The 26,605-nt window shown below is 47.5% G+C and overlaps 1 protein-coding gene across 2 annotated transcripts in view; it reads right to left on the reverse strand.

The window, feature by feature from the left end:
* Nucleotides 1-26,605, reverse strand: part of C1QTNF2 (C1q and TNF related 2) — a 119,283-nt gene that overhangs the window by 42,896 nt on the left and 49,782 nt on the right. Inside the window, exon 2 of one of the 2 annotated variants that reach the window (XM_068272968.1) lies at nt 22,352-22,448. The gene's annotated coding sequence lies outside the window, so the exon portion shown is untranslated. Of the gene's footprint in view, nt 1-16,375; nt 16,522-22,351; nt 22,449-26,605 lie in introns of those variants that run through there. The other variant, XM_068272969.1, reaches the window with a different exon arrangement.

Here is a 26,605-nt window from a genome sequence, read left to right on the forward strand (position 1 = left end):
CCAAATTTGGTAAAATCCCCCATAGGCTTTCATTGGGCCTCCTATTTACAGTTCCAAAATCTCACATCTTTTCAAAGGGCAATGGCTCAGCAGTACCAAATTTTCTAGCATTGTAGGAACTGTTAGGGTGATCATAACTGGTGAGTTTCGGGCCCCTAGGCCAAAGAGGTCATAGCCTAGGGTCACAAAAACCTGTTTATTTGGGCAATTTCAATGGAGGAGATCCTGGCGTACATTAATCGCAGTCATGGCCGTTAGCAATGTCTGAATTTCACAAAATGTCTCATGCAGGTAGAAGACATATTGTTAGACTTGGATTCCAAAGATGGGGTCCCTACATCTCTGCAAACCAGAGTTACAGGGGTGAAAAAGTAGTAAAATCCCCTATAGGCTTTCATTGGCTCCCTATTTCACTTTCCAAAATCTCACATCTTTTCAAAGGGCAATGGCTCAGCAGTACCAAATTTTCTAGCATTGTAGGAACTGTTAGGGTGATCATAACTGGTGAGTTTCGGGCCCCTAGGCCAAAGAGGTCATAGCCTAGGGTCACAAAAACCTGTTTATTTGGGCAATTTCAATGGAGGAGATCCTGGCGTACATTAATCGCAGCCATGGCCGTTAGCAACGTCTGAATTTCACAAAATGTCTCATGCAGGTAGAAGACATATTGTTAGACTTGGATTCCAAAGATGGGGTCCCTACATCTCTGCAAACCAGAGTTACAGGGGTGAAAAAGTAGTAAAATCCCCTATAGGCTTTCATTGGCTCCCTATTTCACTTTCCAAAATCTCACATCTTTTCAAAGGGCAATGGCTCAGCAGTACCAAATTTTCTAGCATTGTAGGAACTGTTAGGGTGATCATAACTGGTGAGTTTCGGGCCCCTAGGCCAAAGAGGTCATAGCCTAGGGTCACAAAAACCTGTTTATTTGGGCAATTTCAATGGAGGAGATCCTGGCGTACATTAATCGCAGCCATGGCCGTTAGCAACGTCTGAATTTCACAAAATGTCTCATGCAGGTAGAAGACATATTGTTAGACTTGGATTCCAAAGATGGGGTCCCTACATCTCTGCAAACCAGAGTTACAGGGCTCCAAATTTGGTAAAATCCCCTATAAGCTTTCATTGGGCCTCCTATTTACAGTTCAAAAATCTCACATCTTTTAAAGGGCAATGGCTCAGCAGTACCAAATTTTCTAGCATTGTAGGGACTCTTAGGGGGATCATGACTGGTGAGTTTTGCCACTGCTGAGCTATTGCCCTTTGAAATGGTGTGAGATTTTGGAACGGTAAATAGGAGGCCCAATGAAAGCCTATGGGGGATTTTACCAATTTTAGAGCCCTGTAACTCTGGTTTGCAGAGATGTAGGGACCCCATCTTTGGAATCCAAGTCTAACAATATGTCTTCTACCTGCATGAGACATTTCGTGAGATTCAGACGTTGCTAACGGCCATGGCTGCGATTTATGTACCTCAAAATTGCCACCATTGAAATTGCCCAAATAAACAGGTTTTTGTGACCCTAGGCTATGACCTCTTTGGCCTAGGGGCCCGAAACTCACCAGTCATGTTCCCCCTAAGGGTCCCTACAATGCTAAAAAATTTGCCACTGCTGAGCCATTGCCCTTTGAAAAGATGTGAGATTTTGGAACTGTAAATAGGAGGCCCAATGAAAGCCTACGGCGGCCGCTCACATTTCCGGCTCCCGACCCGACATCAATTTGACAGGCAGCATACGCTGCCTTGATCCGCCCCGTGCTCCAATCAGAAGCGGAGGAGCACCTGGCAGGGGTCGTGGCGTTCCATCGAAAGGCAGGGGGCTGGAGCCATGGAGCGTGACTAGCTCCGCCCCCTGCACGGAGTCTGACCCTGGCAAGGCAGCGCACATGGCGTCATATTGGCGGCGCCGGCTTCCGCACCCGCCGCCAAAGGAAAGCATCCGCTTGACGCTCTATCTGGTCGGGTCGCCCGCTGATCCTGAGGTCTGACGCGGCCAGCAAGGTAGGTGGGGTGGGGAGCGCGCCTGGCACTCGCTACCTAAACGGGGGTCCCTGCTTTCACTCGCTACGTAACGGGGTCCCTGCTGTCACTCACTCGCTACCTAAACGGGGGTCCCTGCTGTCACTCACTACCTAACTGGGGGTCCCTGCTGTCACTCACTGCCTAACTGGGGGGTCCCTGCTGTCACTCACTGCCTAACTGGGGGGTCCCTGCTGTCACTGCCTAACTGGGGGTCCCTGCTGTCACTCACTGCCTAACTGGGGGGTCCCTGCTGTCACTCACTGCCTAACTGGGGGTCCCTGCTGTCACTCACTGCCTAACTGGGGGGTCCCTGCTGTCACTCACTGCCTAACTGGGGGGGTCCCTGCTTTCACTCACTGCCTAACTGGGGAGGTCCCTGCTGTCACTCACTGCCTAACTGGGGGGGTCCCTGCTGTCACTCACTGCCTAACTGGGGGGGTCCCTGCTGTCACTCACTGCCTAACTGGGGGGGGGGGGGTCCCTGCTGTCACTCACTGCCTAACTGGGGGGGTCCCTGCTGTCACTCACTGTCTAACTGGGGGGTCCCTGCTGTCACTCACTGCCTAACTGGGGGGGGGGGGGGTCCCTGCTGTCACTCACTGCCTTACTGGGGGGGTCCCTGCTGTCACTCACTGCCTAACTGGGGGGGTCCCTGCTGTCACTCACTGCCTAACTGGGGGGTCCCTGCTGTCACTCACTGCCTAACTGGGGGGCACCTGCTGTCACTCACTGCCTAACTGGGGGGCACCTGCTGTCACTCACTTAACTGGGGGGCACCTGCTGTCACTCACTTAACTGGGGGGCACCTGCTGTCACTCACTTAACTGGGGGGCACCTGTCACTACCTTAACTATCCAGGCCAGCCAGCCCAGCATCACCACCAGCCAACCAGCCCAGAATCACTGTCAAAAAGGCCACAGCATCACCACCAGTCAGGCCAGCATTTACTTAAACCAGCCAAGCAAAGCGCAGCATCACTGCCAGCCAACCCAGCCACAACATCGGCCACAGCATCACCGCCAGCCAGGCCACAGCATCACTGCCAGGCCTTTAAGCTCACACATCATCCCCAATCCAGCCAAAAAGAGTATTGCCAGGCACAGCAGCAAGTAGAGGAGAATTCAGAAGCCAGGTGAGAGTTGTCTACCATATTAAGGGGGCATTCTGCCTATTTATGTGAAATGCTGTCTATTTATGTGCCTTATGATTGCTGAATTTGTCTTTTTGGGGGCCTCATGATTTGTTGGGGGCCTCAAGATTGCTGAATTTGTCTTGTTGGGTGCCTCATGATTTGTTGGGGGCCTCATGATTGCTGAATTTGTCTTGTTGGGGGCCTCATGCTTGCTGACTTTGTCATGTTGGGGCCTCATGATTGCTGAATTTGTCTTGTTGGGGGCCTCATGATTGCTGAATTTGTCTTGTTGGGGGCTTCATGATTGCTGAATTTGTCTTGATAGGGGCCTCATGATTGCTTAATTTGTCTTGTTTGGGGTCACATGATTGCTAACTGCGAGACTATGGGAAAAGCTGAATCATCATCATGTGAGACAATAACATTAAACCTACTTTTTTTTGCTTTTTAAAACAGAAAATAAAACTGGGAGGTTCTAAAAAAATGAATATATTTTTTTTCAGCAGTAGGATGGATGAAATTGTTTATCTTCACAGTTTTTCAACTTGGGTTTTCCATAATGTTCATGTATGTGTTAAAACGTTTGTATAGTATTTAGTTTAAATTGCTGTTGCCACTTTGCGATAGATAAGTGACTTGTGGGTTGCAGTTTGGGGCTCCAAAAAGTTCGCCACCGCTGTCCTAATCTAATGTACGATTGGCCCCACCCATGACCACGCCCACTCACTGCATGGCCACGCCCATTTTTTTGCCCCCCACCTAGTGCCCCCAGGTGCCACCAATCTCCAAGAACCCTAGGAACGCCCCTGCCCTACGCTATGACCTCTTTGGGCCTAGGGGCCCAAAACTCACCAGTTATGATCACCCTAACAGTTCCTACAATGCTAGAAAATTTGGTACTGCTGAGCCATTGCCCTTTGAAAAGATGTGAGATTTTTTAAAGTGAAATAGGGAGCCCAATGAAAGCCTATGGGGGATTTTACTACTTTTGTACCCCTGTAACTCTGGTTTGCAGAGATGTAGGGACCCCATCTTTGGAATCCAAGTCTAACAATATGTCTTCTACCTGCATGAGACATTTCGTGAAATTCAGACATTGCTAACGGCCATGGCTGCGATTAATGTACGCCAGGATCTTCTCCATTGAAATTGCCCAAATAAACAGGTTTTTGTGACCCTAGGCTAAGACCTCTTTGGCCTAGGGGCCCGAAACTCACCAGTTATGATCACCCTAACAGTTCCTACAATGCTAGAAAATTTGGTACTGCTGAGCCATTGCCCTTTGAAAAGATGTGAGATTTTGGAAAGTGAAATAGGGAGCCCAATGAAAGCCTATGGGGGATTTTACTACTTTTGCACCCCTGTAACTCTGGTTTGCAGAGATGTAGGGACCCCATCTTTGGAATCCAAGTCTAACAATATGTCTTCTACCTGCATGAGACATTTCGTGAAATTCAGACGTTGCTAACGGCCATGGCTGCGATTTATGTACGTCAGAATCACTACCATTGAAATTGCCCAAATAAACAGGTTTTTGTGACCCTAGGATATGACCTCTTCGACCTAGGGGCCCGAAACTCACCAGTTATGATCCCCCTAACAGTTCCTACAATGCTAGAAAATTTGCCACAGCTGAGCAATTGCCCTATGAAAAGATTTGAGATTTTTGAAAGTGAAATAGGGAGCCTAATGGAAGCCTATGGCAGAATTTAGCACTTTTGTACCCCTATAATTCTGGTTGGTTATCATCATCACCCGCCGACTTTAGCAGTTAATAGCAAAGGCCCCTTACATCCTAGCAACACCAAATTTGCAGGATATGTTAAAAAGATAGCGGGAAACAATATTTAACCACTTGAGGACCGCCCCCAGCCGATGGGCGGCGGCAAAGACCGGGCCCAAACGACCGCAATACGCCCATCGGCGGGGGCGGCTGAGGGAGTGGCTGTGCGGCGATCGCGTCATTCGTGACGCGATCAGCCGCCGGGGACTGGCTCCGCCCACCGTTCGTTGTAACCCGCCGGCCGTTCGGAAGCGCCGGCGGGTTACTAGCACCCGGATCGCCGCATGTAACAAGTATAATAGGCTTTGTAATGTATACAAAGCCTATTATACTGGCTGCCTCCTGCCCTGGTGGTCCCAGTGTCCGAGGGACCACCAGGGCAGGCTGCAGCCACCCTAGTCTGCACCCAAGCACACTGATTTCCCCCTCCCCTGCCCCCTGATCGCCCACAGCACCCCTCAGACCCCCCCCCTGCCCACCCCCCAGACCACTGTTTGCACCCAGTCACCCCCCTAATCACCCATCAATCACTCCCTGTCACTATCTGTCAACGCTATTTTATTTTTAAGTCCCTAATCTGCCCCCTACTCCCTCCTGATCACCCCCCCCACCCCTCAGATTCTCCCCAGACCCCCCCCCCCCCCAGACCCCCCCCCCCGTGTACTGTATGCATCTATCCCCCCTGATCACCTGTCAATCACCTGTCAATCACCCGTCAATCACCCCCTGTCACTGCCACCCATCAAACAGCCCCTAACCTGCCCCTTGCGGGCAATCTGATCACCCACCCACACCAATAGATCGCCCGCAGATCCGACATCAGATCACCTCCCAAATCCATTGTTTACATCTCTTATCTCCTCTAAACACCCACTAATTACCCATCAATCACCCCCTATCACCACCTGTCACTGTTACCCATCAGATTAGACCCTAATCTGCCCCTTGCGGGCACCCAATCACCCGCCCACACGCTCAGATTGCCCTCAGACCCCCCCTTATCAATTCGCCCGTGCAATATTTACATCTGTTATTCCCTGTAATAACCCACTGATCACCTGTCAATCACCCATCAATCACCCCCTGTCACTGCCACCCATCAATCACCCCCTGTCACTGCCACCCATCAAACAGCCCCTAACCTGCCCCTTGCGGGCAATCTGATCACCCACCCACACCAATAGATCGCCCGCAGATCCGACATCAGATCACCTCCCAAATCCATTGTTTACATCTCTTATCTCCTCTAAACACCCACTAATTACCCATCAATCACCCCCTATCACCACCTGTCACTGTTACCCATCAGATTAGACCCTAATCTGCCCCTTGCGGGCACCCAATCACCCGCCCACACGCTCAGATTGCCCTCAGACCCCCCCTTATCAATTCGCCCGTGCAATATTTACATCTGTTATATCCCTGTAATAACCCACTGATCACCTGTCAATCACCCATCAATCACCCCCTGTCACTGCCACCCATCAATCACCCCCTGTCACTGCCACCCATCAAACAGCCCCTAACCTGCCCCTTGCGGGCAATCTGATCACCCACCCACACCAATAGATCGCCCGCAGATCCGACATCAGATCACCTCCCAAATCCATTGTTTACATCTCTTATCTCCTCTAAACACCCACTAATTACCCATCAATCACCCCCTATCACCACCTGTCACTGTTACCCATCAGATTAGACCCTAATCTGCCCCTTGCGGGCACCCAATCACCCGCCCACACGCTCAGATTGCCCTCAGACCCCCCCTTATCAATTCGCCCGTGCAATATTTACATCTGTTATTCCCTGTAATAACCCACTGATCACCTGTCAATCACCCATCAATCACCCCCTGTCACTGCCACCCATCAATCACCCCCTGTCACTGCCACCCATCAAACAGCCCCTAACCTGCCCCTTGCGGGCAATCTGATCACCCACCCACACCAATAGATCGCCCGCAGATCCGACATCAGATCACCTCCCAAATCCATTGTTTACATCTCTTATCTCCTCTAAACACCCACTAATTACCCATCAATCACCCCCTATCACCACCTGTCACTGTTACCCATCAGATTAGACCCTAATCTGCCCCTTGCGGGCACCCAATCACCCGCCCACACGCTCAGATTGCCCTCAGACCCCCCCTTATCAATTCGCCCGTGCAATATTTACATCTGTTATTCCCTGTAATAACCCACTGATCACCTGTCAATCACCCATCAATCACCCCCTGTCACTGCCACCCATCAATCACCCCCTGTCACTGCCACCCATCAAACAGCCCCTAACCTGCCCCTTGCGGGCAATCTGATCACCCACCCACACCAATAGATCGCCCGCAGATCTTCTCTCCTCTAAACACCCACTAATTACCCATCAATCACCCCCTATCACCACCTGTCACTGTTACCCATCAGATTAGACCCTAATCTGCCCCTTGCGGGCACCCAATCACCCGCCCACACCTCAGAACGCCCTCAGACCCCAGCCCTGATCACCTCGCCAGTGCATTGCTTGCATCTATTTCCCCCCTCTAATCACACCTTGAGACACCCATCAATCACCTCCTGTCACCCCCTAGCACACCTACCCATCAGATCAGGCCCTAATTTGCCCCGTGTGGGCTCCTGATCACTCGGCCAAACCCTCAGATCCCCCTCAGACCCCCTTCCGATCACGTCCCCAGTGCATTGATTGCATCTATTTTCCCCTCTAACCGCCCCCTGAGACACCCATCAATCACCTCCTGTCACCCCCCTAGCACTCCTATCCATCAGATCAGGCCCAATACATCCTGTCATCTAAGAGGCCACCCTGCTTATGACCGCTTCCACAAAATTTGCCCCCTCATAGACCACCTGTCATCAAAATTTGCAGATGCTTATACCCCTGAACAGTCATTTTGAGAAATTTGGTTTCCAGACTACTCACAGTTTTGGGCCCGTAAAATGCCAGGGCAGTATAGGAACCCCACAAGTGACCCCATTTTAGAAAGAAGACACCCCAAGGTATTCTGTTAGGTGTATGATGAGTTCATAGAATATTTTATTTTTTGTCAAAAGTTAGAGGAAATTGGATTTTTATTGTTTTTTTCACAAAGTGTCATTTTTCACTAACTTGTGACAAAAAATAAAATCTTCTATGAACTCACCATACCCCTAACGGAATACCTTGGGGTGTCTTCTTTCTAAAATGGGGTCACTTGTGGGGTTCCTATACTGCCCTGGCATTTTAGGGGCCCTAAACCGTGAGGAGTAGTCTAGAATCCAAATGCCTCAAAATGACCTGTGAATAGGACGTTAGGCCCCTTAGCGCACCTAGGTTGCAAAAAAGTGTCACACATGTGGTATCGCCGTACTCAGAAGAAGTAGTATAATGTGTTTTGCGGTGTATTTTTATACATACCCATGCTGGGTGGGAGAAATCTCTCTGTAAATGGACAATTGTGTGTAAAAAAAATCAAATAATTGTCATTTACAGAGATATTTCTCCCACCCAGCATCTGTATGTGTAAAAATACACCCCAAAACACATTATACTACTTCTCCTGAGTACGGCGGTACCACATGTGTGGCACTTTTTTGCACCCTAAGTGCGCTAAGGGGCCCAAAGTCCAATGAGTACCTTTAGGATTTCACAGGTCATTTTGCGACATTTGGTTTCAAGACTACTCCTCACGGTTTAGGGCCCCTAAAATGCCAGGGCAGTATAGGAACCCCACAAATGACCCCATTTTAGAAAGAAGACACCCCAAGGTATTCCGTTAGGAGTATGGTGAGTTCATAGAAGATTTTATTTTTTGTCACAAGTTAGCGGAAAATGACACTTTGTGAAAAAAAACAATTAACATCAATTTCCGCTAACTTGTGACAAAAAAAAAAAATCTTCTATGAACTCACCATACTCCTAATGGAATACCTTGGGGTGTCTTCTTTCTAAAATGGGGTAATTTGTGGGGTTCCTATACTGTCCTGGCATTTTAGGGGCCCTAAACCGTGAGGAGTAGTCTTGAAACGAAATTTCTCAAAATGACCTGTGAAATCCTAAAGGTACTCATTGGACTTTGGGCCCCTTAGCGCAGTTAGGGTGCAAAAAAGTGCCACACATGTGGTATCGCCGTACTCAGGAGAAGTAGTATAATGTGTTTTGGGGTGTATTTTTCCACATACCCATGCTGAGTGGGAGAAATATCTCTATAAATAGACAATTGTGTGTAAAAAAAATAAAAAAATTGTCATTTACGGAGATATTTCTCCCACCCAGCATGGGTATGTGTAAAAATACACCCCAAAACACATTATACTACTTTTCCTGAGTACGGCAATACCACTTGGCACTTTTTTGCAGCCTAACTGCGCTAAGGGGCCCAAAGTCCAATGAGCATCTTTAGGCTTTACAGGGGTGCTTACAATTAGGCACCCCCCAAAATGCCAGGACAGTGAACACACCCCACAAATGACCCCATTTTGGAAAGTAGACACTTCAAGGTATTCAGAGAGGAGCATAGTGAGTCCGTGGCAGATTTCATTTTTTTTTTGTCGCAAGTTAGAAGAAATGGAAACTTTTTTTTTTTGTTGTTGTTGTCACAAAGTGTCATTTTCCGCTAACTTGTGACAAAAAATAAAATCTTCTATGAACTCACCATGCCTCTCACTGAATACTTTGGGATGTCTTCTTTCCAAAATGGGGTCATTTGGGGGGTATTTGTACTATCCTGGAATTTTAGCCCCTCATGAAACCTGACAGGTGCGCAGAAAAGTCAGAGATGCTTGAAAATGGGAAAATTCACTTTTGGCACCATAGTTTGTAAACGCTATAACTTTTACCCAATCCAATAAATATACACTGAATGGTTTTTTTTTTATCAAAGACATGTAGCAGAATAACTTTCGCGCTCAAATGTATAGGAAATTTTACTTTATTTGAAAAATGTCAGCACAGCAAGTTAAAAAAGTCATTTTTTTGCCAAAATTCATGTCTTTTTTGATGAATATAATAAAAACTAAAACTCGCAGCAGCAATCAAATAGCAGCAAAAGAAAGCTGTATTAGTGACAAGAAAAGGAGGTAAAATTCCTTTAGGTGGTAGGTTGTATGAGCGAGCAATAAACCGTGAAAGCTGCAGTGGTCTGAATGGAGAAAAAGGCTCTGGTCCTTAAGGGGCGAAAAGACTGTGGTCCTGAAGTGGTTAAAGGACTTCCGAGGCCACAAATGTGAAAAAAGTTAAATACCTTTTCATAATCCAGATCCATGGAGGACGCCATCCGCGCCCTCCCGTTCATTCCCCCATGGCTCCCGCAGTAATACCGGCCCTGGTCGGGTCCCGACTCCCGACCCCTCCGAACAGGTCGGGTTCTCATTCCCTTCTCATTATGGCCGCCACAGATTGCCGCGGCTGCACAGTCCGCACAGACGCGATTGCACCTGCGCAGCTCTAGGGCCTCCTCCTGCCGCGTCATCAATATGTGTGCATACAACGGACGCATCGGGAGGAGGACCTAGAGCTATCTATGCGGACTGCGCAGCCGCGGCAATCTGTGGCGGCCCTATTGAGGGGGGGAATGAGAACCCTACCCGTTGGGAGGGGTCGGGACCCGACCTGGGCCGGTATTACTGCGGGTGCCATGGCGGAATGAACGGGGGGCGCAGATGGCGTCCTCCATGGATCTGGATTATGAAATGGTATTTAACTTTTTTCATACTTGTGGCCTCGTTAAGTCCTTCGTCTGCGATCAGCAAAGCGCTGAAAAAGCGCTAAGTGTGAACCAGCCCTCAAAGACCACAACAGACCACTAAAACAGATATTGTACTGTCCGCTCCTGTTGGCCATTGTAGATCCACCTCTTGTGTGGACTGAGCTTTAACGAACAACTGAGAGGGATATGGAGGCCACCATGTTTATTTCCTTTTAACCATTTCTGCCACTGGGACATGAGCCTTACGTCTGCAGTGGCAGCTGCTACAGCCCCAGGGACACGATAGTCATGTCCCTGCAACTTTGGGGGCTGTGCGCGTGATTGTGTGATGTTGCCGGCAACAGGGGGAATTGGCTGCAGGGGGCAAAAGTCCCCTGAGCCAATCCGTACATGTCTGCCGAGAATAAACAGTTTTAGTTCAAAAACAGTGTTCATTCTTAAATAAAGCCGCCGCCTTTCCTCTTGCTCAACGACTTCCGTTGCTTAGCACCGCTGATCGTTAGATTTATGAATAGGAACAAAGTTCCCATTCATTAATCTCCCTTCTAGGTCAATGTGATCGCAGGCATCCATTAAAGAGACACTTAAGCGGAAAAAAAATGATGATATTATGATGTGTATGTGTAGCACAGCTAAGAAATAAAACATTAAGATCAGATACATCAGTGTAATTGTTTCCAGTACAGGAAGAGTTGAGAAACTCCAGTTATCTCTATGCAAACAAGCCATTAAGCTCTCCGACTAAGTAATTAGTCGTGGAGAGGGCTGTTATCTGACTTTTATTATCTCAACTGTTCCTAGACTATTTACTTTTCCTCTGCTAGAGGAGAGGTCATTAGTTCACAGACTGCTCTGAAAGACTCATTTTGAATGCTGAGTGTTGTGTAATGTGCACATATTATAGAATAATGCAATGTTAGAAAAAACACTATATACCTGAAAATAAAAGAGTATGAGAATATTTTCTTTGCTGCTAATATTCTAGTAATTATTCATAGTACACAACCAATTCACTATATCATATTTTTTTTTTCGCTTCAGTGTCTCGTCACTTCCCTTATTACAATGTAGCAACACATTGCTTTCTAAAGCATACTTATTGTACACAAATAGGAAGTTCGGAGCAGGGACATCTTGTGGCCAAATAGTAAAATTACACCTCCTGACTTTAGGGAATACATTTTTTTTAAAATATGTATGTCTAGAGTGCATATTATTATTAAATTATGGGCTAAAAATTAGTGATGGATGTAAAACTGAAAAAAATGCACCTTTATTTCCAAATAAAACATTGTCACCATACATTATACTAGGGATATATTTTTAACATTGCAATAACCGGGACAAATGGCCAAATAAAATATATGGAATTTTATTTTGGTAGCATGTATTATTTTAAAACTATAATGGCTGAAAACTGAGAAATAATGATTTTTTTCTTATTATTCCCATTATAATGCATTTAGAACAGGGGTGTCATACTCAAATACAAAGTGGGCCGAAATTGGACACTGGGGCCTAGTCGTGGGCCAACCTCATTGTTTACTGGCCACCTCCCTCCCTTAAAGTTCCCAGGTGTCTAATGCCCCCCTCCAACCCTTATACAGTTTCCTGGTGTCTAGTGGTCCTCCCTCACCTATACAGTTCCCTAGTGTTTAGTGCTTTCCCCTACCTCCCCCATATGGCCTCCCTGGTGTTCTAAGGCTTCACCTCCAATACAGCTTCCCTGGTGGTCTAGAGTGAACCAAACATAATACAAAGTGGGGAAACCACTTGGGAGTCAAACTTAATGGCTCTGAGGGCCAGATCTGGACCGTGAGCCAGAGATTGACATGTATGATTTAGAATAAAATAATTCTTAGCATAATGTAACACCCCAAAGAAAGCCTAATTGGTGTCAGAAAAAATAAATATTTTGAGTACAGATGTGGAGTGCGCTAGGGGAAATATTTTTTTTACTGTAACAGCTCCATTATTCTATGAAGGTTCACTGTAGTGTTCTCCTTAGATCTTACTCTTATTTACTGTTACTATTTTTTTTTTCTAATTCAACATTTTATATGGACTGTTCAATAAGGAGGAACCAGAATGACATATAGTGGAATGCAGTAAATTATTCAGGATATCCACTTTTACGTTAAAGAGACTCTGTAGCAAAAAGGCAGGCAGTCCAGCGCTGGCTCCCCTGAAGCGTCCTGCAATCCTCCCCTGACAAGTCTGATAAGCGCTGATTTATTTACCTTCCCTGGCTCCAGCGAGGGCCTGTTGCGGCTGTCAGCACGGAAATAGGCAGAAATAGACGATCTCCGTCAGGGACGCTCTGTCAGGGCCTCTCTACTACACAGGCGCAGGAGACTTGCAAAGAACAGAAAGCTTTTTCTCGCTGTGCCCAGACTCTTCAAGCATCACTACAGTACACAGCACTTGGGGAGGAGTAGAGAGGCTGGGGGTAGAGCAGTGCTGTACACAAGACACTGCTGTACACTGAATAGGGACTGTCTACAAATCTTTGTCTGCAAAACTTTGTATGATTCCTTATCAGTGGCTAAGCAAATGCAGTCATTAGAACAATTGTGCAGAGAGAAGAATTTTTTTTTCTCCATGCCAGTCTCTCAGGAAAAGGAAAAGAAACTTCGTTCCACATGGGGCCCCCTGTGGCTTCTGGGCCCCCCTGTGGCTTCATCCCTTGCAGGATCTATTGTTACGCCCCTGCTGAACATGCACGCAGCAGATCAGGTGCTCTGACTTGTCTGACTAGATTAGCTGCATGCTTGTTTCAGGGGTTTGACTCAGACGCTACTGACGCCACAAGATCAACAGGACGGTATTTTCTAAAAGGAAATAACTATAGCAGCCTCCATATCACTCTCACATCGGGGTTACTTTAACTTAAGGCAGGGGTCACACTTGTCTTTCAGTTTCTACACTTTGCAGAAAACTGAAAGACAAGTGTGACCCCTGCCTTACAGCAGCTAATGTAATTTATAGAGAAAACTGACAAATTGCGCAAGATGTCAGTTTTTTTTATGCATGCGAAATCTGCATTAAAGTGTGACCTTGCTTATTGATTAACATGAGTTCTCAGTTGAAGTCAGTTTTTCTGTGCAGAAAACGCGTACGAAAGCCGGTAAGTGTGACCCCTGCCTAAAAGTCAGATACTCACCTGTTTAGAGGGATGCCTCAGTTTCCTCATTCCACCACTGTCCACCTTTCAAATTCTTACCTTCGGGACTCCTTGGCAGCCCTTGGCTGGATGGTGTAATGGATAAGGGCTCTGCCTCTGACGCAGGAGACCAGGGTTCGAATCTCGGCCCTGCCTGTTCAGTAAGCCAGCACCTATTCAGTATGAGACCTTAGGCAAGTCACACTGCTACTGCCTATGGAGCACGTCCTAGTGGCTGCAGCTCTGCCGCTTTGAGTTCGCCAGGAGAAAAGCGCGATATAAATGTTATTTGTCTTGTCTTGTTTTTGTCTTGTGTCCCCGAGTGCTTCTGAAGACGGGCGGCTCCATACCAAGCACTTGCAGAGTCTTGATGAAGAGCTATTCTACCTGTAGGTTGCAGCAATGGGGAAAAGCGCTGGACTGAGCAGATGTAGAGAGTTTCCAAATCTCGCTTCAGGGTCAATTTGTCTGGCTCACCAGGAATAGAAGACACAGACACCATAGACTGAAACCCTTCCCCAACCAACAGGGCCGGCGCTACTATTAAGGCAAAGGAGGCAGCTGCCCCAGGGCCCCAGAGCTTGTAGGGGCCCCCAGTGGCTACAAGAGGAAAAAAAAATTCAAATCGGCCTTATAGTTTTTGAGAAAATCGATTTTAAAGTTTCAAAGGGAAAAAAAAAAACACATTTAAAAACCTGCCGACTTTAATGGTTAGTAGCAAATCCACCTTAAATGCTAGAAACCCTAAATTTGCAGGATATGTTAACCACCCTGGCGTTCTGATTAAATCGCCAGGGTGGCTGCGGGAGGGTTTTTTTTAAATAAAAAAAAAACTATTTCATGCAGCCAACTGAAAGTTGGCTGCATGAAAGCCCACTAGAGGGCGCTCCGGAGGCGATCTTCCGATCGCCTCCGGCGCCCAGAATAAACAAGGAAGGCCGCAATGAGCGACCTTCCTTGTTTTGCTTACATCGTCGCCATAGCGACGAGCGGAGTGACGTCATCGACGTCAGCCGACGTCCTGACGTCAGCCGCCTCCGATCCAGCCCTTAGCGCTGGCCGGAACTTTTTGTTCCGGCTACGCTGGGCTCAGGCGGCTGGGGGGACCCTCTTTCGCCGCTGCTCGCGGCGAATCGCCGCAGAGCGGCGGCGATCAGGCAGCACACGCGGCTGGCAAAGTGCCGGCTGCGTGTGCTGCTTTTTATTTCATCAAAATCGGCCCAGCAGGGCCTGAGCGGCAGCCTCTGGCGGTGTTGGACGAGCTGAGCTCGTCCAGACCGCTCAGCAGGTTAAAGGACTTACGAGGCCAATACTTCAGAAAAAAAATAAAATAAAAAATAAAAATAAAAAAAACGGCACCCTCCGTGCCGTTCCGCCGGGTCCCCGCCGCTCCATAGCCCCCCAAACGGTCCCCGACCGCGCGGCCCGGGTCGGGCTCTCCAGCCTGTACTAAGATGGCGGCCGGAGCTGGCCGCGGCTGCGCAGTACGCATAGCCGCGAGTGCGGCTGCGCAGCTCTAAGGCCAACCCCCCGATCCACGTAACAGTAGCGTGGATCGGGGGGTTGGCCTTAGAGCTGCGCAGCCGCACCCACGGCTATGCGTACTGCGCAGCCGCGGCCAGCTCCGGCCGCCATCTTAGTACAGGCTGGAGAGCCCGACCCGGGCCGCACGGTCGGGAACCGTTTGGGGGCTATGGAGCGGCGGGGACCCGGCGGAACGGCACGGAGGGCGCGGACGGCGTCCTCCGTGCCTGACAAGCTGACACAGGTGGATAACTTTTTTTATTTTTTTTCTGAAGTATTGGCCTCGTAAGTCCTTTAAGGAGATCATTAGGAATAAGAGGAAAAAACAATTTTTCAAAAAGACCTTATAGTTTTTGAGAAAATTGATTTTAAAGTTTAGAAGGAAAACGGTAGTGTAATTTTACATGCATCAAACGAAAGCGCAATAAATTTCCTGACGGGGTTTCGAGGGGGTCTATACGCAGCCGCAGCGCTTTGGCCAGGGATCGCTATACAGCCGCAATATGGCTGTATGAAGATCCCTGGCATTTTTTCCTATTTTACCAATTTTTTTTATGTTTAGAGTGTGGGAATTTAAAAAAAAAAAAAAAAATTATGTGGGGTCCCCCCTCCTGAAACTTTTTAACCCCTTGTCCCCCATGCAGGCTGGGATAGCCAGAATGTGGAGCTCTGACCGATTGGGACTTCACACCCTGACTATACCAGCTGCAAAAAAGGTCCCCTAATGCCGATTTTTGTTCCGGGGTATATGTTGGGGGGGGGCCCCCCAGGTTTATTTTGCCCTGGGGCCCCATTGTTTCTTAAACCGGCCCTGCCAACCAATCAAAAACTAAGTGGGATGTTTTGGCTGGTGCTGCGCTATAATATGCAGTACTGACACATAAAACACCACAATTGGTTACAAAACAAACACAACACTGTACTTGTATATGAAACACAACGCCTCTCATGTCTGTGCTTCTCTGTAGAAAGTGAATAGTAAGTGAGTTCTAAAAGGCCGGCAGTCATATGAAAGCCTCAAGCTGTGGATACATCTATGCTTTACTCACGTTTTCTCAGCGCTCGGACCGTTGCAGGGATACTCCGATGAACAGCTGCTGGGTGTTAGAAGTGTCACTAGAGGAGTTGCTCAGATTTTTCCACTTATAAAGTGGTGTGGCTGCATTGTCAGGCTAGTCTCTGGAAGCTCAGTCCCATCCGCAGATACTCTCCCCACTTTGCCTCAGTCTGAACTTCTTTTCATTTGCTTTTGCCAAAGCATATTTTTCTAATGTTGTAATTGGCTTTGGGCTCTCTCTTCACTTGTTTCGTCACAAAGGAAATGTAGCCCCTAGCAGATGCTTGTGCAGCACGCTGATCCCTTCTGTACTGCACAACTCACACTGTAAATCTCCGCTTGGATCAGCTCTTCTGATAGGAATTTGCTTTATATATTGTTCACGTATTAGAAGTGGAGAAGAATCAGAGTCCTTGCCAAGGTTATCAGTGTTTGTGTGTCTGCTAGCCATACACTATACAATTTGTGGTAGTTCAGGAAAAAAAATTAATTATCTGGAAGTTATACATGTTTTACTGTGTTTGTATACCACCTGATATATACATTGAATCTAATGAAAATATATTAAAACTACATTAAGGCCTTATTCACACCTAAAATCAAAAACGCAAACGCAAGTGTTATGCTTTTTTGTGCACTTTCCTCCTCCCCCCACCCCCCGGCGCTCCACTGCGCGCTGCGTATCTGGTAAAAGCGCTTTTCCAGAGCGAATTTTAAATCCACTCTCTGACGCAAGTCAGGAAGTGAACTCTATGACCTGGTTCGCAAACAAACCGCTCAGCTGTGAACTCTCTCATAGGGAATCGAAGAACAAGCATTTTTAGGGAAATTTTTGAAAATTGCCTGCACTTGATAAAAGGGTAAAAAACGCCCTTAGTGCGAATGAGCCCTTAAAGTGTACCAGAGCTCAAAACTGAAAAGATTTTATACATACCTGGGGCTTCCTCCAGCCTCATCCGACTGGATCGCTCCCACGCCCGCGTCCTCCGTTGACTGCAGCTCCGGGGTACCGTGTCCCCACACTTCCATCAAAGGAGTACAAATGGTCGGTTAGCACACCAGCTTCTCAATGAGCATAGTTTATTCTCAAAATTACATGTCGACTCAACACCAAGGCGTGTGACGTTTTCATGGTGACAGAGAACGCATGAATGGCCATATGCGTGCGCCATGCACACTCGGTTTGAGTGTGCACACATGACATTTATGCCCCGCCCATTGCTCTTGGATTGGCTAGTGAGGGGGAGCGCTTCCCTCTGGGTAATGTGTTGCGTCAGCAACCCCATACAGGGACTGGCCCGCTCGTGATTAACGGTCGTGGCGGCGGGGCTCGGTCTTGATGTGCATCTTTGGAGCCAATGGATTTAAATCCTTCATTGAATGACAGAAGCTCATGAATTATCTTTATGGTACGTATGCAATATGTGGGACAGTGTTTGTTCACAATGTTACAGTCTATGATCATGTACATTAGGCTTCTGTTTATGCATAATCTAGGTCCTAATTCATATCTAATAAGGGAGTTATGGAATGTTTACATTACGGGGAAGGGGGTGTTCCCTAATGTCCGGGGTGGTAATTCCTTATCACATGGTGTATTTATTTGGTGTACTACTTGTCATATTGTTTGTCTGCACTGTTCTGAAGAAGGGGACCCTGAGTGGCCCCGAAACAATTGTTAAACCTTGGTGTTGACATGTGATTTTGAGAATAAACTATGCTCATTGAGAAGCTGGTGTGCTAACCGATTGGTGGTTGGTGTGCTAACCATTTGTACTACTTGCATTCAATTGGGATGTTGCTTAGCATCCAAGGTTATGCACCCAAAGTAATATATTGGACAAGTGTGCCTCTCTGCATCCTCTGACTTTCCCACACTTCCCTTACGTCCGACTGGCTCCGACTGACGGATGTGCGCCCTCTGCGTATCTTTCCAGCAGCTGCTGGAGAGATACGCAAAGAGTGCACTTCTCCTCCGTAGCTGGCTGCAATGACGGAAGTGCGGGGACCCATTTCCTGAAGCTGCGGGCAGCGGAGGATGGCAGCGTGGGAGCGATCCAGGCGGATGGGGCTGGAGGAAGACCCAGGTATGTATAAAATCTTTTTAGTTTTTCAGCTCCGAGTCCCTTTAAGCAGGCCATACACACAACATTTTTTTTACCCCGAAGTGGTCTGTTATGGCTGCTGTGCAAATCCAATGAGTAAGCACCGTCTTCAATAAATAAGCTCTTTTATTAAAGTTTCAATTCATCATAAAAGCAGGAGGATCAAGCAACCAGCGACAGCTCCGCTGTTTCGGGCAGACTGCCCTTTTTCAAGCTGTTAAAGCATGTCATCCTCAATACAAACCAACACAGAATCCATTTTATAGCAAACATACAAATCAGGTGATCTGGATACGGCCAATCAGAAGCATGGGGCCACCGACGGACCTGATAGAGAACTACCAGCCTAATATTTAAATTCGCCACTATCCCCACCCCTCAAAGGGTGTGTATATCAAAAACCAGCCCCCTCCGCATCAATACGGAAACTCACGCTGTCATCTGACACGCAGTGGGATGAACGCGGCGATACTCTCCGTCCTCCTCCTCCTCTCCAAACAAAACCCACGTGATCCATCACGTGTGGTGTGACGCGACGCCGCTTCCGCATCAACTCAGCGGCAATCGCGTCCATACGTGTCATGGCAACCAGACGCTCTGGTCTTGCAGGGAATTCTACCCCGCCCACCTACAGAGCTCCGGCAGCCAACATAACAATAACAAGGAGAGGGACATTGAGCATCGCTCACACTCACCCTCCACGTTGCCAGAAAGGACAGGAGCGAGCGGGCGGCGGCGGTTTTACTAGCGGCGGGCGGCGTGTTTACGAGCGGGAGCGCGGGCAGCGTCGGGAACGCAGAAAGTACGTGTTTCTCCGTCCCTGGTTTTTAAAGGATGGAAAAAGGGGCGGAGAAATACGTACGCGCGGGGGTAAAGTGGTTAAAGTCTGAAATTCCAGAAGTGAACCGGAGGCGGGGCCGGAGCATTGGTGTGTGGCTGCGCGGGCACAGGATGTCTGCGGGGGACCATTAGAAGCTCCGGGTAAGTTCAACTCATTTTCCCCCGACCCCCCCTACAGTATTACTTTAACTATTTAGTAGTATGGTATGTGGAAGTGAATAATAAGTGTGTGTATATCTGCGCACACAAGGGATATACTGTATCCAACAATGAAAATAAATAGAACAATTCCATGTGATGGAAACCCACAAGATTTACAAATGACACCAGCCTAGCGACGGAGGAACTCACTTGAACTCAACTTGATGGACTCCAGAACACACAACAAATAAACACAAATCATGCTTGTATAATATAGCAGTAAGAATGAAGACATGCAGCTCATGAATCCGTTATGAAAAAAAACATAAAACAATAAAAGAAAAGGATTTATACTAACCTGGGGCTTTCTCCAGCCCTGTTTAGTCCATTAGCTATCTCCGTGCCAGTCCGGTCCTTTCCGTTGCGCCGCTGTGGCGTGTGCGATCCAGCTGGGTTGCAAGCAACTGCATATGCACAGTTCTGGCAGTGTGCACCCCCGATAGCGCTCCTTTGGTTGAGAGCTTTCTACAGGAGGCTGGAGGAAGCCCCAGATAAGTATAAATCATTTTACTGTATTGTCTCAGATACACTTTAAAGAGAGGCTGAAGCGAGAATAAATCTCGCTTCAGACCTCATAGATAGCAGGGGCATGTTTGCCCCTGCTAAAATGCCGCACTCCCGCGGCTAAACGGGGTCCCTGACACCCCAAATCCCCTCCGTGCAGCGGGGGATTACTTCCTGTTTGAGGCAGGGCTAACTGCCCCAGCCCTGCCTCAGGCGCGTCTATCAGACGCGTATCTCCGCCTCTCCCCCGCCCCTCTCAGTCTTCCTTCACTGAGAGGGGCGGGGGAGAGGCGGCGATGCGCCGCTGATAGACGTGACTGGAGGCAGGGCTGCGGCCGTTAGCTCTGCCTCCAGGAGGAGCAAAATCCACGACCAAGTTGGTTATGGATTTTGCAAGGGGGGATTTGGGGGTGAAGGGACCCCCGTTTAGCCGCGGGATAGCGGCATTTTGGCAGGGGCAAACATGGCCCTGCTGAATATGAGCTCTGAAGCGAGATTTATTCTCGCTTCAGAGTCTCTTTAAGTACCCCTTAGTGACAATAAAAAAAAGTCAGAGGTTCACCAATGCTATACATTTAGATGGCCCCAGCTTATTGTGCTACTAATTAAACTCACCGGAGCTCCGTATCAGCCAGGATTCTGGCACATAGCCATGCCCTCTTGTAGAAAATGACCCCGTCCATATCTTATACAGAAAAGGCAGAGGCCTTTTTCTGTAAGAGGGTGGGGCCTCTTGCCAGACCCGGCTAATATGGGGCTCTGGGGAGTCTTATTAATAGCACAGTATGCCAGGGCATCATACATTTATAGCGTACCTCTCTTTTTTTTTTTTTTTTTCACCAGAGGTTCCCTTTAAAGAGTACATATGGCCCACATAAAAAAAACTGTGCCACAGCAGATGTTCTCCCCTTTTTTGGTCTCTCAAAACTTGAAGATGTATAGAATGGAACAACTCCAGTTCAACAGCAGCAGGAAAATAATAAAGCAGTAAGCATGCTACAGTATGAGCCCCAGCTGTCAGCCCCCATAACAAATGGTCTTCTGCAACTCAAACTGCCTCTGACATGCTCTGAAGTTGTAGCAACACTTAGTAACTCTGATGGCAATCCCTCAATGGTGCCTGGAGGAGAAGGAGAGCAGCTTGCTATGGATGGATGGGAGCTCAGGTACTATGTAGTTATTCCAATGCATGTGCAATAGGGTTGTAAGTCAGGTGTGCCACGCATTCATTTTGCACTGTCTTTTATCTGATGCCATGTGTACCAAAAACTATTGTCACTGTCACACTCGGCGAGTAAAATCGATTCCGATTCTGAATATTGTTTTTTACGGCAACTCGCTTAGAAAAATTCAAAGGGCAGCAGTCAAGCAAAGGAACAACTTCTTCTTTTAACTTTAAGCATGTTTGAGTACATCATGTCTTTACTAAGGAACCATGGTTTTGTAAACATCATAACAAGGTAATCAGCTGATTAACCATCATGGACAGCTCTTTCCCTGTTATCATGTAGTATTTATATAGTGCAGACATTTTCCACAGCCTATATAGTCTTGTCACTAACTGTCCCTCAGAGGTGCTCGCAACCAAATCCCTTCTATATTCCATCGTAGTGTAATGGCCCATACTAACGGGCTACAATTGTCGCCGCAACCACGTGGCACGCACGTGTTGCGGCGACAGGTCGCCCGTGAGTATGAGGCGCTCACCCGAACCGTCACTCGTCGCTGCTGTCGCCAGGCGATTGGCAGCGGTCAATTGCATGGCGACAGTTGCCGCCGCAACTTTGCCGCAACTGTCGCTAGTCCGCGTGTGTATGCGGACTAGCGACAGCAACCAATAGACAATCCACGGCACTTCCGGCGAGGGGGAGGAACGTCGGCGACAGCTTCCGTCGCTTCGGTAGTCCCTCTTCCGCGTGTGTAAGCGGAGGGACCTGGCGACGAGCTGTCGCCGAACTGTCGCGCACACGCTCGCATGTGCTAGCGACAGGACACAAAAGTAGCCCGTGAGTATGGGCCATTAGATCAATTTAGGGGGAAGCCAATTAACCAATCTGTATGTTTTTGGGATGTGGGAGGAAACCAGAGTGTCGTGAGGAAACCCATGCAGATACAGGGAGAACGCACAAACTCTGTGCAGATAGCGCCCTGCCTAGAATTTGAATCAGGGACCCAGCACCCTACAATAATACACAAGTAACCCACAGTAAAACCCCAAAGAGTCAATCGAACAAAAAACAACAACAAAAAAGATCTTGACACGTGCACAGCTAAATAAATTGAATCTTTAGTCCCAGTTTGCCCCAGAATTCACTTACTGTAGATTAATGTCTCACTGGCCTTCTCTGGAGTAGATGACAACTGCAAAAGGTGGTTTAGACATTTCCCTTTATAATTCCAATGGCAGACAGTCCCCTAAGTACAAACAACTCCAGTTACGTTTCAGAGATACAAAGTTGTCTCCATATACATAATATAATATTGTTTTTAATGACACATTTTGTTGTTAAATGTTACTATATATTGTATAAACTGTTAGAAGTTGTTAAAAACACTTAAAAATCACATTGAAAACAACAAAAACCATACCATATTTTTTGGACCATAAGACGCACTTTTTCTCCCCCAGAAGTGGGGGGAAAAGTCAGTGGCCCATATGCAATTTCCCTTTTCTCCTGAGTCTTCTCCTAGATGATATTTTTCCAAATTATAATAAAATGACTTTTAAGCCACCAGCAAGCAAGAAAATACTCAAAATAAATGTGATAATACTTTTTCAGCAACTTTTGGGTACTATTTTTAATTGTAAAACGCTTAAAATTAATTTTAAAGAAAATATGAAAATTATCTACTAGATAATAACTTGGGTAAAAAAGTAAATTGCATATGGGCCAGTGCGTCTGATTGTCCAAAGGTGTCCCCCGCAAGCCATTACCTATACATGAGGTCAACTTGTATTATACGGTACCTATTAGGCTGGTTTCACAGTGGGACGTTACAGGCGCACGTTAGAGCAGCCTGTAACGCAGCCCACCGCACGGTAATGAAAAATCAATGGGGCTGTTCACAGTGCGGACGTTGCGTTACATTGTAACGCTGCGTCACAAGACAACGTACTGCATGCAGTACTTTGGACGCGGCTGAGCCGCGTTAGACTGCTTGCACATGCTCAGTAATGTGGGGGAGGAGCGGAGAGCGGCCAGGCACATGGCTAATTAATATGCACTGCACGTTATGACGTGCAGTGTTTACTTCCTGGAGCAGCCGCTCTGTGCGGCGATTGGCCGGCGGGACCACGTGATGCCGCATGCGCACAAGAGTGCGCATCACGGCATCACTGACGCCAGAGTGAGCTGCACAACGCGGCTCACTCTGACGTCCAGATCCAGCACCACCAGGCGTTCCGTTAGGGGGACGTTATGCGACCTTAACGCCCCCTCTAACGCAACGTCCTGGTGTGAAATTAGCCTTATGGAGCAAGAAATTTTGAATCAGGATGAAACCATTTATTGACTAACCTTTTTAAAAAAAATGTACCAGTCACATTCCTTCCATTCTACATATTCCTTGTATTCTCAAGGGGTATCTGTGCTTGTACACACTCAAGTGCACGTTTCTCTTATTGGATCTACTGTGGCCCCCGAAGGGCGTTATGTAATAGTCCACGGCCGGTTCAGTATTTTGGAGTGCATTCTGGTGGCCATTTGCTCACCCCTTCCTTTTTCACTAGCCAATTTACAGCCTACTATTAACTCTTTAAAGGACAAGATGCATATTCCTTTGCCATGGATTGGCGACTTTAATATGTTTTTAGACCATAAATTGGATAGATTCAGATCCCGAGCTCAATTAGGTCAACCATCCTTATTGGCTAGATTTTTTGGTGAGCTTGATTTGATGCTTGGCGTTGCATCCTCAGGATCTTCCTGCTTTAATAAATCTCATATGTCCCTATCAAGGATAGATTTAGCTATTTGCAACGTACCAATGAAAGCATTAATAGAGAAAGCTGAATATTTGGTGAGATCCCTATCTGATCACACACCATTGAAAGTGGTAATTGCTAACCCTTTAAAAAACAAGAAATCAATGTTACCTTGGAAACTAAACCCCTATTGGCTATCCCTAATTAATACTCACTCTGATATTATTCAGGAAATTAAATGTTTTCTTTTCCTTTAACAATGACCCTAAAAAATAAATTGTGGTCCTGGGATGCATTCAAGGCCTTTTTACGGGGTCTTTTCTCTGGAGAAATTAATAAAATTCGGTCCAAAACAAAAATCTTGACACCTCTTTGGTTAAAATTGTGGGAGATAAGAAAGCGGGGTATATTGCTGATCCTTCAGATGCTAACAAGGAGGCTTGGTTGCAAGGTCAATAAAATCTTAACAAACATTTGTTATTTAAAGCGGTATCGTCACCATAAAAATCAAATTTCAACAGCAACTGGTCTGAGTGTATTAAGTGATAAAGATGCTAATCCTGCATTCAAAACTTTTTGTGCTGTTATGATTTGGAGTTATCATATACTTAAGGAGCACTGGCCCTTTAGTAGACGGTGCCAAAGAATTGCATGCTGGGGGTTATTTTTATCTATAATGTATTCCTCCTCTTTCCTTTATTTCCCTGCCAGGTGCTCATCTGAAACCTAATCCCCTACTCACTTGTGTTTACAAGCAAGGCTGAGGCAACTCAGCGATTGAAGGAGACAAGAAAAAAATTAAAGGACAGAAATGACATCACGAGTCAGCTTTAACTGTGGGCAAAAGACATGGCCCCCACCACTAACAGAATTCTCGTCATTTACTATATGGGCTCGTTTCCACTATTGCGGTGCAGAATCGCCTGGATTCCACCGCTGATGAAATCGCATGCGGATGCGATTCCGCATGCGTTTTTTGCCGCAAATTTGCATGCGAATTCGCTGTTGGAAATTTCCTGCTGATAATCATTGACACTTACCATGTTTACTGCACTTTTTCTTATGTTCTGCCTGTCTGCAAACATATACAAGTTGCATTGCAATATGCATCCTCCCAGTGTACCTCACTCCATATTCATTTCATCTGCTCTGCTTTGCTCACCTTACTCAGCTTCTCATGAACTGTTAGCTCTCCTGAAATCTCTCTCTCCCTCCAGCAGCTCAAAAACCTCACAAACATTTAAATCCCATTCACATTTGCTTACATTCTCCCTCCTACTCTTACTTGCTGCTGGTGATATATCGCCTAACCCTGGGCCACAGCCTGCTGCCAGACAAGCATCCCCTGCTGACCCGCTTCACAGCTCTCTGTCCACAAATAACTTCAACACCCATCCTCGCCCCAACCTCATTTCCATCCATCCCACTCACAAGCACATGCTCCCCCTACCCTGCGGTCTCTGGAATGCCAGATCCGTCCGCAATAAACTTACAGAGGTCCACAACCTCTTCCTCTCCAAATCCCTCACCATCCTCGCACTCACTGAGACATGGCTCACCCCCTCTGACTCTGCCGCAGAGGCTGCCCTCTCCTACGGGGGGCTTCACCTCAGTCACACCCCCAGACCAGACAACAGGACCGGGGGAGGGGTGGGTCTGCTCCTCTCCCCATCCTGCACATTCCGTGTCCTCACTCCACCATCCTCCCTACAATTCACATCATTTGAGGCCCACACTATCCGCCTCTACAATCCCCTCCCAGCCATTGTTGCAGTCTTATACCGCCCTCCGCGACACACGACAATTTCTCGACAACCTTGCCTCCTGGCTCCCACACATCCTCTCCTCTGACCTCCCCACCATCATCCTCGGGGATTTCAATATACCCATCAATGAACCCAAGAACTCTGTTGCGACCCGGCTACTCACCATAGCCAACTCACATGGCCTAGTACAACACACCAACGCCCCCACTCACACTGCACGTCACACTCTCGACCTTATATTCACTAAATCCACCACCATTGCAGACCTCGACATCGCACCATTTCCACCCTCAGATCATTACCTTCTCGCCTTCAACCTCCTCACGGAAGGCACCTCCAAAATACCCGCCCACCCACCTGGTCGATGGCAGCGAGACCTACGCAAGCTCAACCCTGGCGTCCTTGCTGACTCCCTCCATGGCCTATCCTCCACTCTCCCCACCCTAACCTGTCCTAATCTTGCTGCAGCTCAGTATCACCAAATTCTCTCATCAGCCCTAGAGAAAGCTGCTCCACCAATATTCCGCCGCAACCGACCCCCTAACCCCCAGCCCTGGCGCACTACCCATACTCGCAACCTCCAGAGGGAAACACGCGCCACTGAACGAAAATGGCGGAAAACTCGACTAAACCAGGATTTCCTACAGTACAAGACTAACCTGCAGCAGTTCCACACTGCCCTTGCTCATGCGAAGCAGGAATACTTTACCAAGCTCATCGGAGCACAAGCTTCCAATCCCCGGCGTCTTTTTAGCACCTTCAACTCCCTGCTTAAACCCACCCCCCCCACCTTCTGTTTCCTCCCTCTCTGCCACAGATTTAGCCACCCACTTCACCAACAAAATAGTCTCCATCCATCAGGAAATATCCAATCTTCAATC

This window comes from Hyperolius riggenbachi, chromosome 3 (assembly GCF_040937935.1).
Source record: "Hyperolius riggenbachi isolate aHypRig1 chromosome 3, aHypRig1.pri, whole genome shotgun sequence".
NCBI lineage: Eukaryota > Metazoa > Chordata > Amphibia > Anura > Hyperoliidae > Hyperolius > Hyperolius riggenbachi.